This window comes from Panthera pardus, unplaced genomic scaffold (assembly GCF_024362965.1).
Source record: "Panthera pardus isolate Hobbes unplaced genomic scaffold, ASM2436296v1 HiC_scaffold_8, whole genome shotgun sequence".
Classification (NCBI taxonomy): domain Eukaryota; kingdom Metazoa; phylum Chordata; class Mammalia; order Carnivora; family Felidae; genus Panthera; species Panthera pardus.
In genome coordinates, this window is record NW_026527013.1 from 90,300,528 (window position 1) to 90,315,213 (window position 14,686).

The window sequence follows — 14,686 nt, forward strand, 5'->3', positions numbered from 1 at the left end:
GATATTCTAATTCGAGCCGTGTGGAATTTTTTCAATTTGCATATGCTACTACTGATTTGACACTACATCTAATTGAATTATCATGCCCTCCATGACTGAACCTCCACTATCCCATTAAACCAGAGAAGAGAGACGACTGCCTAGTTAAGGTTTTGACTCAATTGCTAAGATAATTCAAGTAAAACATGTTTTCTCTGAGAGAAAAAAAAAAAAAAAAAACTTTACTGAAATCCTGAATGTATTTTATTAAATTCTGGCCTAGAAATGACGGCAAATCTCAACATTTCACATTTACATTTATGTGGTATTTATACCAAGAATATTTCCCCTCTTGGGGCAGGGGGGTGGCTCTATCATTTAAGCATCCACCTCTTGATTTTGGCTTGGGTCATGATCTCAGAGTCCTGAGAGCTTAGGATTTTCTCTTTCCCTCTCTCTCTCTGTCCCTCCCCCATGCACACACACTCTATTAAATAAACAGATACATACATACATACATACATACATACATACATACATACATAGAAAAAAAAAGAATCTTTCCTCTCTTAAGGTGTCCTCACACCAGATCAATCTAGCAAAAACATGTTTTTCTTGGTGAAGGGACCTTCATTTTCCTTATAAAGAAGGATTCCTTACAGATACCTTGCCTTTTATACTAAAAAGTGGATCCATTTATGAACCTGGAGAACTTATTAAATATCGTTAAAATATATGAAAGATTAAAAAAGGAAATGTTATTGGGGATCAAAGTTTTTTTGTTTGCTTGATTTTGTTTGTAATGAAAAAAAAAATTTACCAAGTAGCAAGACAAAATAAATTTAAAAAGCAGAATATTGTGAATTAGACTAAGATAACCCGAGATACAATACTGAGAGCTTATGACATCTCCCACTGTCTTAAGGGATACGGTGGGAATATCCCTAAAAATAAAGCTCCATAATGATTGAAGGCATTTTTCTGGTTATATGCTCCCCAACACCAAGAGCTATATTGAACTAATCTATCTTGCACACCCAGCATACAGCACACTGTCTGGCACAGAATAGGCCCTCAATAAATATTTATTAGGAAATGAATCCCCAGAACAGAACCACCAGAGGTATCTCATTGTGCAATATTTATACTTCAGGAGTTAACACTTACATTTTTTTATGTATTTAAAACATGTTTAATATTCAGTGAACATTCTTCTAAATAGCTCTAATGGCAAAATGCATTTGGAAATTGTACATATACCCATCAATACAGGTAGTCTGCATGGTGATTTAGGATTTCTTAAAAAAGACACACACTTCTAGCCCCTAAGAATCTTAAATGATGTACATTGCTTTCAGATGAAGAATGTGCCAGGTGTTAATGTAATTGAGAACAGGTATCACAGTTAGTTGACCTTGGCCCAAAAGTTCATTTGGCCACAGCTTATATAAGACCAAGGATTGAATGCCTCAATAGCCAACTACAAACATTTTCCCTTCCATAGAAGATCCATTCCTGCCACCACACTTTTGAGTCAGAAACTTAATGAGAGGCCAGAACGCTATCTCCAGTCTAGAAAAAGTTTAAGAAGGAAACACCAAGATTACTCCCTGAGCCACATACTGTTGGCTGACTGACCCAACTGTCAATCCCATTTACCCTCTTTCTTGATGCTTACATGAAAGAGGCTGGAAAAGCTAATGACACACTTTTCCAACATAGTTTGTAGCTGGAGACAGTCAAACGAACAGGTCTGGCCAGTTAGATCTAAATGATATCATGGTACGTAGTCAGGAGAAGGATTGTGCTGCTTATCCCTGTGTCCTGAGTGAATGATGTGATAGCTGGAGCAGGAGCAACAATATTGCAACATGAAGGAAAAGACAAAAATGCTTAGTCTTGATATGTGTACATAAACAAACTGGAAAACCACTGTTTATTTAAGCCATAGTTAGTTGGATTATGTGTCATTTGCCACCAAAAAGCATTTCTAACTAATATGCTCCTTCTCACACATGAATGTTTCAAAGTTTACTCTGGGAGTGGAGTACTAATGGAATAGCAGCCTCTTGACTTGTTTATTATATTTGAACGTCATTTGAGCTCAGGGTTTTTATCGTAACAACATATAGTGACCTCTTCTACTAGGTCATTCTTCCTAAAGGGCCTCCCTCAAATATGCCATCATAATGTATTTTTAATGATTTGTTGACATTTCTGCTCGCCAGTATCAGAAGAGAAATTTCAGGGCCCCATCTTATCTCCTTGGCATCCTGGGTATTTGGCATAATGTTTGGCATGTGAGAGTTTCCAATGAATGTTACTTGAATAAATCCAAGCATCCATCCATACATTCATATACAACTGATTGGGCCTTGCTCAGATCTAAATGGCTGACTTCAGACTGACTCCATCAGAATGCCGGCACTTCAAGGGGTGAAAACTTGATGTGAAATCTCAGGAAGAAAATAAGCAACTTAAGATTCAAATAAATAACATCAACAGATGTTATCTTTAAAATATATAATATAGGAGCGCCTGGGTGGCTCGGTTGGTTAAGTGTCCAACTCTTGATTTCAGGTCGGTTCATGATCTCACGGTTGGTGCGGTCGAACCCCGTGTTGGTCTCTGTGCCAACAGTGCGGAGCCTGCTTGGGATTCTCTTCTCCTCCCTCTCCCTCTCGCCCTCTCCTGTTTGTGCTCTCTCTCTCTCTCTCAAAATAAACAAATAAACTTAAAAAATAATAAAATAAAAGACAGAATATAAATCTTGGCAAAATCTCAGAAAAAAATTTCGTAGGTGGAAACGCAAACCAGTGACATGATTTCCCTTCTTCTGAACTCCTTTACTGTTTGTGCATGCATCATTCATTTCTCCCTTTTTCTTTTTTTGATTTTTTTAATGTTTATTTATTTATTTTCAGAGAGAGAGATAAAAAGAGAGCAAGCAGAGGAGGGGCAGAGAGAGAGAGAGGGAGAGAGAGAGAATCTGAAGCAGCCTCCAGGCTGTCAGCACAGAGTCCAACTTGGGGCTCAACCCCAAGAACCTTGAGATCATGACCTGAGCTGAAACCCAAAGTCGGGCGCTTAATAGACTGAGCCACCCAGGTGCCCCCTGCATCATTTATTTCAACTGGGGTCACAAATCTAGTGTAACAGCTCTGATTCGACCACAGATTATCTCCAAGCAGGGGCAGTGCCAAAAGCCTTTAACTCCCCTTTTAATGCTTATAGCCTTCATCAGGTCCTATTATCCCCACTCCCCCCACAAAATACTTTTAAAAGACCTAAAACTAAAACAGTTTGCTTATATGAAAATACTGAATTGAGACAAAACCCTGAGGAATATCCCCCACTCATTTAATCGTCCATTCATCAGATGCCTAGGTTGCTCAGCAACATGTCAGGCAGTTTTAGGCCCTTGAGACAGGTAAGTAACAGCACAAATGCCTATTCCCCTCAAAGAGTAGGCGAACCAGAGTAACAAGTAATGAACTAGATTAATTACTTAAAACTCCTCCTATATAGAAATTGGGGAACACATGCTATAGGCAGAACTCAGTTTACCCAACTATAAAAATGTAAGTCCATGTGATCTTTTAATCTTTAAAGGTTAATTTATTCCCTCAAAAAACGTCTATTGACCAATTTTTTCCTTCCAGTCCCCACACCTATGCACATACACATTGCTTCCATAAGTACTGTGATACAATGATAAATATAACATTCATAGTGCCTGCTCTCATGAAACTTCCAGCCTAATGAGAAACACAAATACTTGAATTTCTTGTGATGAGTATTTCCAAAGAATCTACCAACTTCATTAATATTTATTTAATGATTGAAAGTCTTAAAATCTTTTTAAAAAGATACTTGTGGGCGACAGGTATTTTAATATTTGAACATTGAGGTTGAGAACCAACCTTAATCAGGGGCACCTGAGTGGCTCAGTCGGTTAAGCGTCCAACTTAGGCTCGGGCCATGCTCTCATGGTTTGTGAGTTTGAGCCCCGCATGGGGCTCTGTGCTGACGGCTCAGAGCCTGGAGCCTGATTCAGATTCTGTGTGTCTCTCTCTCTGTCCCTCCTCTATTCACACTCTGTCTCTTTCTCTCTCTCTCTCTTAATAAAAAATAAACATTAAAAAAAATTTTAGAACCAACCTTAATCAGCCGTTAATTGTACAATATGCAAGACTACACATAGTAAATATTCAAGGGCTATCGTTTTTTCTTTGTGAGAATTGGGGGAAATATGCAAAAGAACCCAAGGTACTGATTAGAACATTTATATACTGAACAAGTGAGGCTCATAAAATACCACAAAGACAACTGTGGTTTTTTTTCTTCTCACTGCTCCTGCATGTTGCCTACGGGGCTTTTCTTCTCTCTCCCCTTGGACATTGTTCAAGGCTGGTACCTTGACTTTCAGATTGTTCGCAGATAAAAATTCCTCCCTCCACGTTAGTACAAAAGAAAACAAAACAGACTCATGTGGAATTGGGTTCAAGGTAGAGTAATGATCAAAATTCCAAAGTCATCTGAGTTAAAGCTTTTCCCTTCCCCCATCTGGGGAAGGCAGCAGGGGGCAGTCAGGGATGGAACCTTGAAGGGCTCTTCTCCCCAGTCAGCCAACTTCTCATCCTCATCTTCCCTGCAAGCAGGAGATGGAGATTCCCATCCCTCTGAGTTCAAAAGGTCTGAGACAGAAGGTATGAGGGGACGAGAAAAGTCCCATTTGACCAGTACAGATTTAGCATTGCTTTTTTGTGCTTTGCAGGTATTCAAAGTGGACTTCTCTAAGCCCGATTTCGTCAGTTATTTGAAGACCCTCGGGCTCTGGGAAATCTCTCATTGCACAATCTGACCTGATTCTGGTGAGGCTTTCATGACTGGACACATACACCCTACTGGAGGCCCCTCACCTTCCAACCTCTCCAACGTCCTCCCACACCCAGACTGGTGAATTACAAAAAGGCAGCCTCCTACCCCTGCGGGGTCCATGCAGCCTTGCACCCAGCACTGGTGACTACCTGAGTACCGGATGGCTGTGTGCAGCACGCCTCCCGCACAGTTGCCTTACCGCAGCCCTGTGTCCCTCACAGACCATCTACTGAGGATTCCAAGTTTTTCCTCCAAGCTTTTCTGCTGAGGACCTAAGAAAACACATCCACTACTCTGTGTTCACTGTCCCCCCATACAACGCATAGAAAACCAGCCCCTTATACTTGTCATAGATGGGAATGCAACTCCCCACCAAGTTCAGCCTTCTTTTCTTTGGGCCTCTGGGAGACAGATCTACACACAGCCTTTTGGAATTTGTTTTTTCTGCTGTGAAATGCAAGGCAGGCTCCTACATCACCCTCGTTCCAGGGGACGCAGCAGTGGCTTCCCCAGAAGCACCCTGCAGGAGGGTTGAAGTGAGGGAAAGCACATACCCCCAACCCTCTTACCTGCGTATTTAGAGCATGCCAAAGACTCTCTAAACTCCAATTTCCTACCTCTCTCAGCTTCTTGGACTTCAACTCTTTCATGATACGTGTGGTTGAAAGATACAGGTGGTCTGGCAAGTCTTGCTTAGGAATATGGAGAAGTCGACACCTCTTGCCCTGTACCTTCAATCAAAATTAAGACTAGGATATTTTCTTTTTTTTTTAATGTGTATTTGTTTTGAGAGAGAGAGAAAGGGAGAGAGTGGGGGAGGGGCACAGAGAGATGAAGAGACAGAATTCCAAGTAGGTCCACAAAGCTTGAGGTGGGGCTCAGTATCACAATCCAAGAGATCATGACCTGAGCCGAAATCAACAGTTGGAAGCTTAACCGATGAAGGAGCCACCCAGGCGCCCCATAAAATATTTTCATTTTTATACTGTGTAACAGTAATTAGAATCAGAATTTCCCGATGATCCAAGGGGAAACATATTTTAAAAGAAGTGAAAAATAAATGAGGCTTATGTTTAAGCAAATTAAATATAAATTTTACTTTTTTTACATGTATATTATGTATTTACAGAGACATGTATTGGACTCCTGGAATTGACTAGTCCTCTCCTGGAAAAAGAGTTATACAGAGGAATTTAACAGTCACGTGGCTGATGAAGCAAGGGAAGGCTGAAACAAGAGTTTTCAGCCAGATGAATAGAGGGTACGGGTAGCCACATAATTTAATGCCCAAACCTGACACTTTTGAAAAATAAAGTAAGCTCTGTGAATACAACCCAGACAAGGGACGTAAACCAGAACTGTCCCAAACTGAACACCTAATGACTCTACATATGATCAAAATAACTGCACTCTGCTGACTGACTGGTAGTGAGAAACAGGCAATGAAATTGATTTCTAGATTGAGCCAATGGAGAGTAGCTCCAAAGGGAATTCTAATGAGAGTGAACTCTGGATCCGAATGGAAACATGGAAGACATTTTATTTGTAATTAATGATGACAGCACATCAACTTTCAATGTGATTTCTGAATGAAAGATGGTATACTGTACAGGCCATATTAAAAAGGCATTATAACAGCAGCCAGGGCATTAACTATAAAGGGTTCTAAGAAGAAGTATCATGATTAATCATTCAAATAAATATAGATGGATTAGCAAAAATTAATCAAACTAATACGAAATATGAAGGAGAAAGAGTGATCTAGATGTCTAAATGTGTACTTGTCTTGAAGAGGTATACCAGAGGTACTTAAAAGAGGGGACTCGAATTGTTTAGAAACTGAAGCCCAGACAGAATACTTGAGGGAGGGTGGGGCGAAAGGGAAAGGTCATTTCCTAATTTACATGCCTTTTAACCAGAGGTTGTTATTTAGCCCTATCCCTTGAGGCTTTTAAAAGGAACTTGAAAACATGCATGAGCACCCAAACAGACACACAACACACACACACACACACACACACACACACACACGCACGCACACCTCAACAACTAAACATTAAGAGTTAAAGCTATGTTCTCTCAGTCAATGACAAATTTAAATTAAATTAAAAAAGAAGAATTAAGGCACAATACTAATTGCTGTGAATTAAATATTACCTATGGCTCAACAATTAAAATACCACTGGTTAATGAGAAACTGGAAACTAACAGTCATAGCTAATACTAGCATACTACCTACATGGTACTAATTAATCCTCAAAATAGCTTCGAGATGAACAATTACTATTCCCATTTTATAGATGATTAAACCGAGCTAAAGCGAGGTTGAGAACCTTGCCCAAGGTCACACAGCTAGCTAAGAAGGGATGGTAATTAAGGCTTCAAATTCAGGTAATATGCTTTCACCAGGCTGAAAAGTCCTTATGTTCATCATTTCTCTGTGTGTTTGGCAGGGGGAAGAGAGAAAAGTGTCCCATAAGGCCAGATCCAATAACAGATTAATAACTTGCTTCAGCATTGCAGTCTCTGCACGTCACCAACACTAGTATGTTAAGTAGCCTAGGTGAGGCTATGGCCTAGTAGTTCAGCTTATACATCAGTGCTTTCTTTTGTGCAAACACAGCTACTTTTATTTTTAATGAATGAAAACATCAGATCCCTTCTTTTGCTCCCAATGTCAGCTGATTCTGAAAGTCTTCGCAAGGCAAAAAAAAAAAAAAAAAAAAAAAAAAAAAAAAAAAAAAGGTATATTGTGGAATATTCTGGAAGGAACCAAAAGCTGCCAACATGGCTTCATCCATATCTGAAGCATTGCAGTGTATATAGATCTTTATCCTCTCCATTGTCCTGTCACTGTTCCTTAATGCACACTTGCCTATTGAATAGACATTGTGAAAAATCTCCCGTACAAAAGTCTATGGGTTTGTGGTACACGTTAGGTAATAGCAATGAAATGCAAAGAATTATTTTGCTATTATTTGGTATTGCTGTTGCATTCCAGAGAGAATGATTTTGGAAAAGGAACTTTTAGCATTTTTAGAGCTTCACTGCTTAATAACATATTAATTTTTAATATGTTCAAGTTTCTAGTTTTAGTGGTGTTCACAATGGAATATATAAGCACATGTGTCTTTTAAATATTGTTGGCTCTCTAAAAGAATCAGTACTAAAATTATATCTGTAGTTTAAATGCCCTGACTAGGTTACAAAGGAAGGCAGTTGTTAAACAACTTAACATTAAATATTAAAGAATAAATGTAACATTGAAGCATTAAGTTTAATTGCCTTCGGCTACATATAACTCAGTCCTTGTTAACACAAAGTTAGTGTTATCAGGGGCGGGGGAAGATTAATGAGAGTGAAGTTTCCATTCTGAAATTAAACACAATGTGTTTCTAAACATAGAAAGATGCCTGGAATTTTACCTTTAGGATTGTATCTGTAGCTCGGAGCCTATTATAGCTATTTCCGTGTGCCTTTTTCTCTTTTGTGCCTACGTCACCGATTTAAGGTTTTTATTTATTTATTTAATTTCAAGAAGAAAGAAGAGGTTCTGTAGAAAGCCGTGCCTCTGTGTGCCAACCCCAAGTAGGGCTAGAGAAGGACTAATGTGGGAGTAGGGGTGGGGGTGGGGGTCGCTGCAAGGGGGGGCTGTGTGGCAGCACTGGAGGATACGAAGGAAGGAAGATAATTCAGCACTCCCCTCAAATCTTATTCCACCCAAGAAATTTAGGAGAATGCGAAAAAGCAGCAGCCCAGCATTCTTGAAGGGGCGTGGCTTCCCTCCAGGGGCCGTCCAATCGAATTCCTTCAGAGGGAGCTATCCCGAGAAGATTGATGGGGGTTGCTAGGAAACAGGAGCGTCTCCCTCCCGCCTGACCCAGAGATTGTTCTGCACAAGCCCTCTCCAGGGGCTCGCAATGTGCAGTTGAGCGGTGCGTGGGGCAGAGCGGCGCACCGGGCTCTCAGGCTCACTCGCTCCCTCTCAGCTCTCGCTCTCCCTTTCTCCTCCAGCCTGCGGTCAACCCGCGACACGGGGACCACTGGAGAGTTCTTTCGGGGCCGTTAGTCCCCACTCTCCCGCAGGCAGGAGATCGAGCAGAGCTTCAAAGTTGGAGCCGCAGATCTTCCTGCCGCCCCACGCCCCTTCACCCCACCCCTTCGAAATTCACCAACCTTTGCCTGCCCTGCCTAAGGATTTCCAACAGAGTGAGGCGCAGCGGCTAGCCAAACCGCCCTGGCTTTCGTACCATAATCCTCTCGTCTAGGTACCCTGGCTCACTGAAGACTCTGCAGATACACCCCTATTAAGGGAGGGGAGTGGGGGAGGGGGAGAGGGAAAAGGAGAACGAGAGAGGGAGGAAAGGAGAAAGAGAATGAGAAGGAGAGAATGCCAGAAGGTCCGTGCCTCTGCCGAGAGTCCCAATTAGCTGCGACGGTTTGAGCCTGGCCAAGGTGAAGGAAAGTTGCTTTCCGCGCCTGGGAAGTGGGTTTGCCTGTGCAGCGGAGAGAGGGACTCGGCTGCGAAGCGCTCCCCTCCTCTGCGTAGAAGACCACTAGGTCTCCCCTTTTCCCAACCCCCTCCCTCCCTTCCCCTCCCACTCTCCCTTTTCCCACTCCCCACTGACTTGGAGGCCTGGATGCTCGGCCACCGGGCAGTGGTCCAGCGCGCAGCCGGGAGGGGGCGGGGGCAGGGGGCACTGTGACAGGAAGCGGCGCGCACAAGTTGGCCATTTCGAGGGCAAAATAAGTTCTTCCTCGGATTTGGAAAGGACAAAGCCAGCGAGCGAGCTACCTCTTTTGTGTCGGATGAGGAGGACCAACCATGAGCCAGAGCCCGGGTGCAAGCTCAGTCGCCGCCGCTGCCACCGCGGTCAGCTCCAGTCCCCGCCAGGAGTTGTCGGTGAGAGGTAAGGGGCCCAGAGGAGGACGTGTCCCTCTGGAGGGCGCCCAGCGAGGGCGCGGAGGCTCGGGCACCGCGTGGGGCAGGGTTAGCCGGGAAAGTTGAGGCAGAGCACAGACCAGTCCCTACAGTTCTGCCGGGGGTGGGGCGGGAGGGGGGCAGAGGCGATGTGGGTGTGCGCGAGTGAGAGTTTGTGTGTGTGTGTGTGTGTGTGTGTGTGTGTGTGTGTGTGCGCGCGCGCGCGCGCGCGCTCACGTCTGTGTCCCCGGGAGGGAGGCAGATTTCAGGGCACAGAGCTACGACCGGGGTGCGGGAGGTGCAGGGACTAGCTAGCGCTCGTAGACCCCCAGAGAGAGACCGGTCTCCTCAGCCAACCACCTCCAGGCTTGCTCTGGGCTCAGGATTCGGTTCTATTCGGGGGCTCACTAGGCTTTGTGCACAGGAAGCCTTACGTTGACTGGCTCCCACTCTGGCGGTTTCATGTGGGTGTGGAGGTTGCCAGGCGAGGTGGGCAGCGGTCAGCGGGACCTGGTCCGTGTTGCAGCCGGAACACGTTCTGCAGCCAGAAGCGGCCAGAGCTTCGCTCTCCTACAAGCACGCTTGGAAAGGAGCCCTAACTCCATGCCCTTTGCTCTTTTTGGCTTGAGCGAAAAATCGAAAAGCCAGACTGGGAGCCTATCTCTTCATGGATCTTTTTCCATTTTCTTATCTGACAGTGAGGTAACTCAGAGAGGGCGGGAGATTCGCGATCCAGAAATAGACTAGGTAATATATCCAATAAGCTTGTTTCTTAAGGATTTCATTTAGATTTCCTTCTAGTTCCTTCCCTGGGTTAACAAACGGGGAGGATTCCCTGAGATGTAACACTTTTAAGCAGGCATCTTAAGGGGACATGCCCCTGCCTTATAAGTATTTTAGAGCATTGTAAATTTTGATTAAAATATAATAAAACTGTACACTTTTAATGATCTGTGGTCAAGTGGTCGGCTAATTTGCTGATAAAGTATTTCTACTGTTATTTGAATACTGATATGTTTGAGGTAAATATAGAGATAGTTATCAGGTATATGCAGAGTTGAGGTTAATGAGAGTGGAGGGTAATGAGTTAAGGATCTCAGCAAGAGTTCATTACTTTGAGTTTCTCTGCTTAATTTTATTTGTGCTACCTACTCTTAGAACTGTTCAGTAGAGCTATACTGTGTTTCTTTGGGAAAAATTAAGCAATGATCTGGAGAGAAACATTCGTTTACCTAAACCTAAATGTGCTTTGGTTTATCTAAATTACACATTTTAAGGCTGCCATCTGAACTCTAGTTGTTGATGTAAATATATTTAATACAGGCATAACTAAAAACACCTCGACTCTTATTATACTAAACTCCCTTGGATTATACAATTCCCACCCGAAGGTGTTTGGGATACTCTATTAGTTAATGATTCTGGAGTGCTGTGCCTCTTTTTTCTCAAAACAGCTTAATAGAATTTGAATAGATTTTGGAAGCTATTGCACACTGGACCTTAATAAAGTGGTATTTTCCCTTTCACAATGGCAGTGTCTTGAATTCACAAACATTTTTCACACCTGTAGATTTTAGCTGCCCATCTTTTCAGGTTCTGATCATCCAGCAGGAGTACATGGATATTTTGGCTAGACATGCCCTAAGGCTGTTTTGATTTATATTCAGAGTAACACAGGTGGTCACAATGGCAACCGAGGAAAAGAACTCTTAAAACTTATATTTTCATAAATAAAACAATGAAAATTCCAGAATGCCTTCATTCAGTGGGCTAAAACAAGGGATCAATGTTAAGAATATCACTTAGTATTGTTAAGTCCCCACTGACGCCTGCAAGAAACCTACTTTTAAAACCTCTTGTTCTGTGAGCTGGATCGTTGACAATGAAATGTGAAGCCTAACTCATAAAAAAAAGTATGCCAACACAAGGAATAGGTTAATTTTTGAGACATAAGAGAAACGGGCATCTATTTAAATTGGATGGTATTTTTCACACTTGAGGGATACTTGATCAATAAGTTGAGAAAATCTACCGAAAGCTATATATAAATGGAGAATTTTGTATATCGTGAAAATATCTTCTATGATCCACTCATTTGTGTTTGAGTTCTTTTTAAGAAGTTGTGGTGTATACAGGAAAAGAAATGAAGGTACATCAGAGGATTTAGCCCACAATTGCTAAACACATCAAAATGATAAGCCTATCTCTGATTTTATGTCAGTGCAATTCAAATTGATAAGTTGAACAAATGCACAGATAGCAAAGAATTGAGCGATCTTTATTTTTAATTAAATTTAAATTAATATTTTTGAATGAAAAAATTAGGATAACTGTCAGAATGTCACCTGTCTCACTTCTCTACTTCATGATAGGTGACCAACCAGAATTGCACAAGATTCAGGATGGTCTTATTTTCAAAGACTCCCAGCAATAACATTTTTATAATTTACTTAGGTATCTTTCCCTCTTTCTTATTTCCTGTCAAACTCTTTTTTTTTTTTTCAAATCAAAATATTGTGTCTTTCTTGCCCAGTCCTCTAATCAAGATCATCCACAAAATGATGCATGACTTTTTTCCAGGGTCCTAGCTACCTCCTGCCAAAATATAGCCCGTTGGCTTGGGATAAAAATGCTTCCATTTGTGGTTCTGCACTCAACACCATCCCAAGACAGCATTAAATAAAAGAAATGAAAATTGATACCTAATTCACATTGAAAACCAGGATTCATTTATGCATGTTGAAATATGGCCAGAGTTCCAGGGTGAGAATGGTTTCCTCCAAGGTTACTCCCCCAAAAAGGAGCAGTGGTTACTCATACTTGTCTCACTTTCCTATTTTACACTGAGTTTATTGTGCATTTTTGTCTCTTCTGAGATTATGCTAAATGCATCCAATTCTGTATTAGATGAATTTGTTGAAATCATTCCCAAGAAGTAGCATAAAATTGTAGAAGATTATCCACCAAGAATGAACACATAAAAATGAGTACAATCATAGTAATCACAGAGATAGTAGAAACTACTAGGTCATTCTTCCACTTGTAATGTAGGCTTGGTCTCCATAGCATACTGTATTTTGGAGTATTTCAGTCCAGTCTGATTTTAAATGGGTCAAGCAATGACTTCTTCTAGCACTTTTGAAAGACTATTTCACAGTCTAATAGTTCTCCCTATTAAGAACTTTATTGTGATAGTCAGCCTAATTTTCCCGTAGTTCTATTTTATCTTGTTATTTACTCCCTGTTATAACCCCACTGCATCAGTTCATTCTCCTGCCTGATTTCGACCCTTCAATCTAACTTCATACAGGACTTGTAGAATACAAAAGCTTAAGCAGTTACAGGAGAGTATATGAAGGAGACAGTTCTATACCTGGACGTCTTTTCTCAATATTTAAGACACATGTTTCAGGTCATTGATATGCATGTGCGTGATTATGTGTCCCTAATAATTTATTTTACTAACAGAAGTGTGAGGAAATTTTTCATCTCTGCCATTAATGACCTATGTGAATATTGAGGCAATCCTTTCTAAGTAATGTTCTATGTGGATGCACATTTATGAGACATTTTCATTGCAAATTCAATGTCAACAGAACCCTGTCAACGCCCACACTACAAGGGAATTCTGTGACACACTGGTCTGATGCTCCACTGAGCCTCAGAAGCTGTTGTCATGTAAATTCTACTATTGAAATGAAAGTGACTTCCATAATTAATAGAATGTGCTAGGAATATAATAGTGTATATAGTTTAGATGCATACGTGAACATGATACACATAGTAATTCTGTTCGAATACAGTAGTCCCTTCATACTAAAAGCAATCTGAAAAGCCAGTATAATTAAGCTCAAATTCATCACTGTGCTGTATCATGAAAAATAAGCTCAAATCATGCATATATCTGTATGGAACATATTTAGATGTATGGAGGTACCATATGTGAAGGTTAATTTAAAAATAGAAAAGCCTGAAATAACTACCAGAGAGAAAGAGGTTTTTATTTTGCTCACTTAAAATCTGGTTCCAAGACCTCCATGTGTAGGCTTCTTTTAAGATTCTGAAGCAAGTATCTTGGTAGACTCACCATCCCACTCAATTGTTTCTCCAAGTCCCGGGCATTGAAATGCAAGCCCTGCTGGATAGTAGACGAGTAAATGATATAATCAGGAAGTAAGTTCGTAGGTTACACTTGGCAAATTCAGAAAATAAAGGACTAAGAGTAAGGTGAATCAGCAGCTACATACAGAAATTTAGTGCTGTCTTCTTTTCTACATGGCGAGCACTAGATTGTAAGTGGAAACATTTGTGTGAATTAAGTTACGGGAACAGTAAGGGGAAGTGGCCTTCCCAAACTGAATATATCGTTAATAGAGGTAAATTAGACTGCATGGAGTAAATAATTTTTCAACTAGTATTCTCCCTCTGGAAGCCCAAAAGTGTCTTTATCGTGCCATTCATCTCATGGTGAGTATCCTCAAAATGATTTTCCTTAGAAACAAAGGGGAAATCAATTTTCCTGTTATAGGGACTGTAGACTGTCAATATACTTGGGACTTCTCTCTGGGACAGGGACCTTCTAAGAAGTCTGTGTCTACAAAGAATCTATTTCCTCCCGAAATCAGTAATCTTTTTATGGAACTGGAAATGATACACTGTGCAGAGAAATAAATTTGGAAAACATGCAGATATTATCTATACAAGCACAGACAAAAAATATCATGTTTGAAAGTAAAACCATATATATAAAGTGTCTCCACAGAAAGCCCAAGGTAGCTCTCATTTTTAACTCCTTGTCAGAATTTGCTTCACCATCACTGCCTATGCACCACTATACACACCCACCCACGCCATTCCAAGGAGATGCAAATTTCAAAACTATGATGCAGTTAAAAAAAATGCAAC

The 14,686-nt window shown here is 41.2% G+C and overlaps 1 protein-coding gene across 2 annotated transcripts in view; it reads left to right on the forward strand.

The window, feature by feature from the left end:
• Nucleotides 1-8,771: 8,771 nt before the first annotated feature.
• Nucleotides 8,772-14,686, forward strand: part of GRM3 (glutamate metabotropic receptor 3) — a 219,653-nt gene continuing 213,738 nt past the window's right edge. For both annotated transcript variants that reach the window (XM_019443167.2, XM_053896899.1), the window contains exon 1: nucleotides 8,772-9,770. The gene's annotated coding sequence lies outside the window, so the exon portion shown is untranslated. The remainder of the gene's footprint in view (nucleotides 9,771-14,686) is intronic.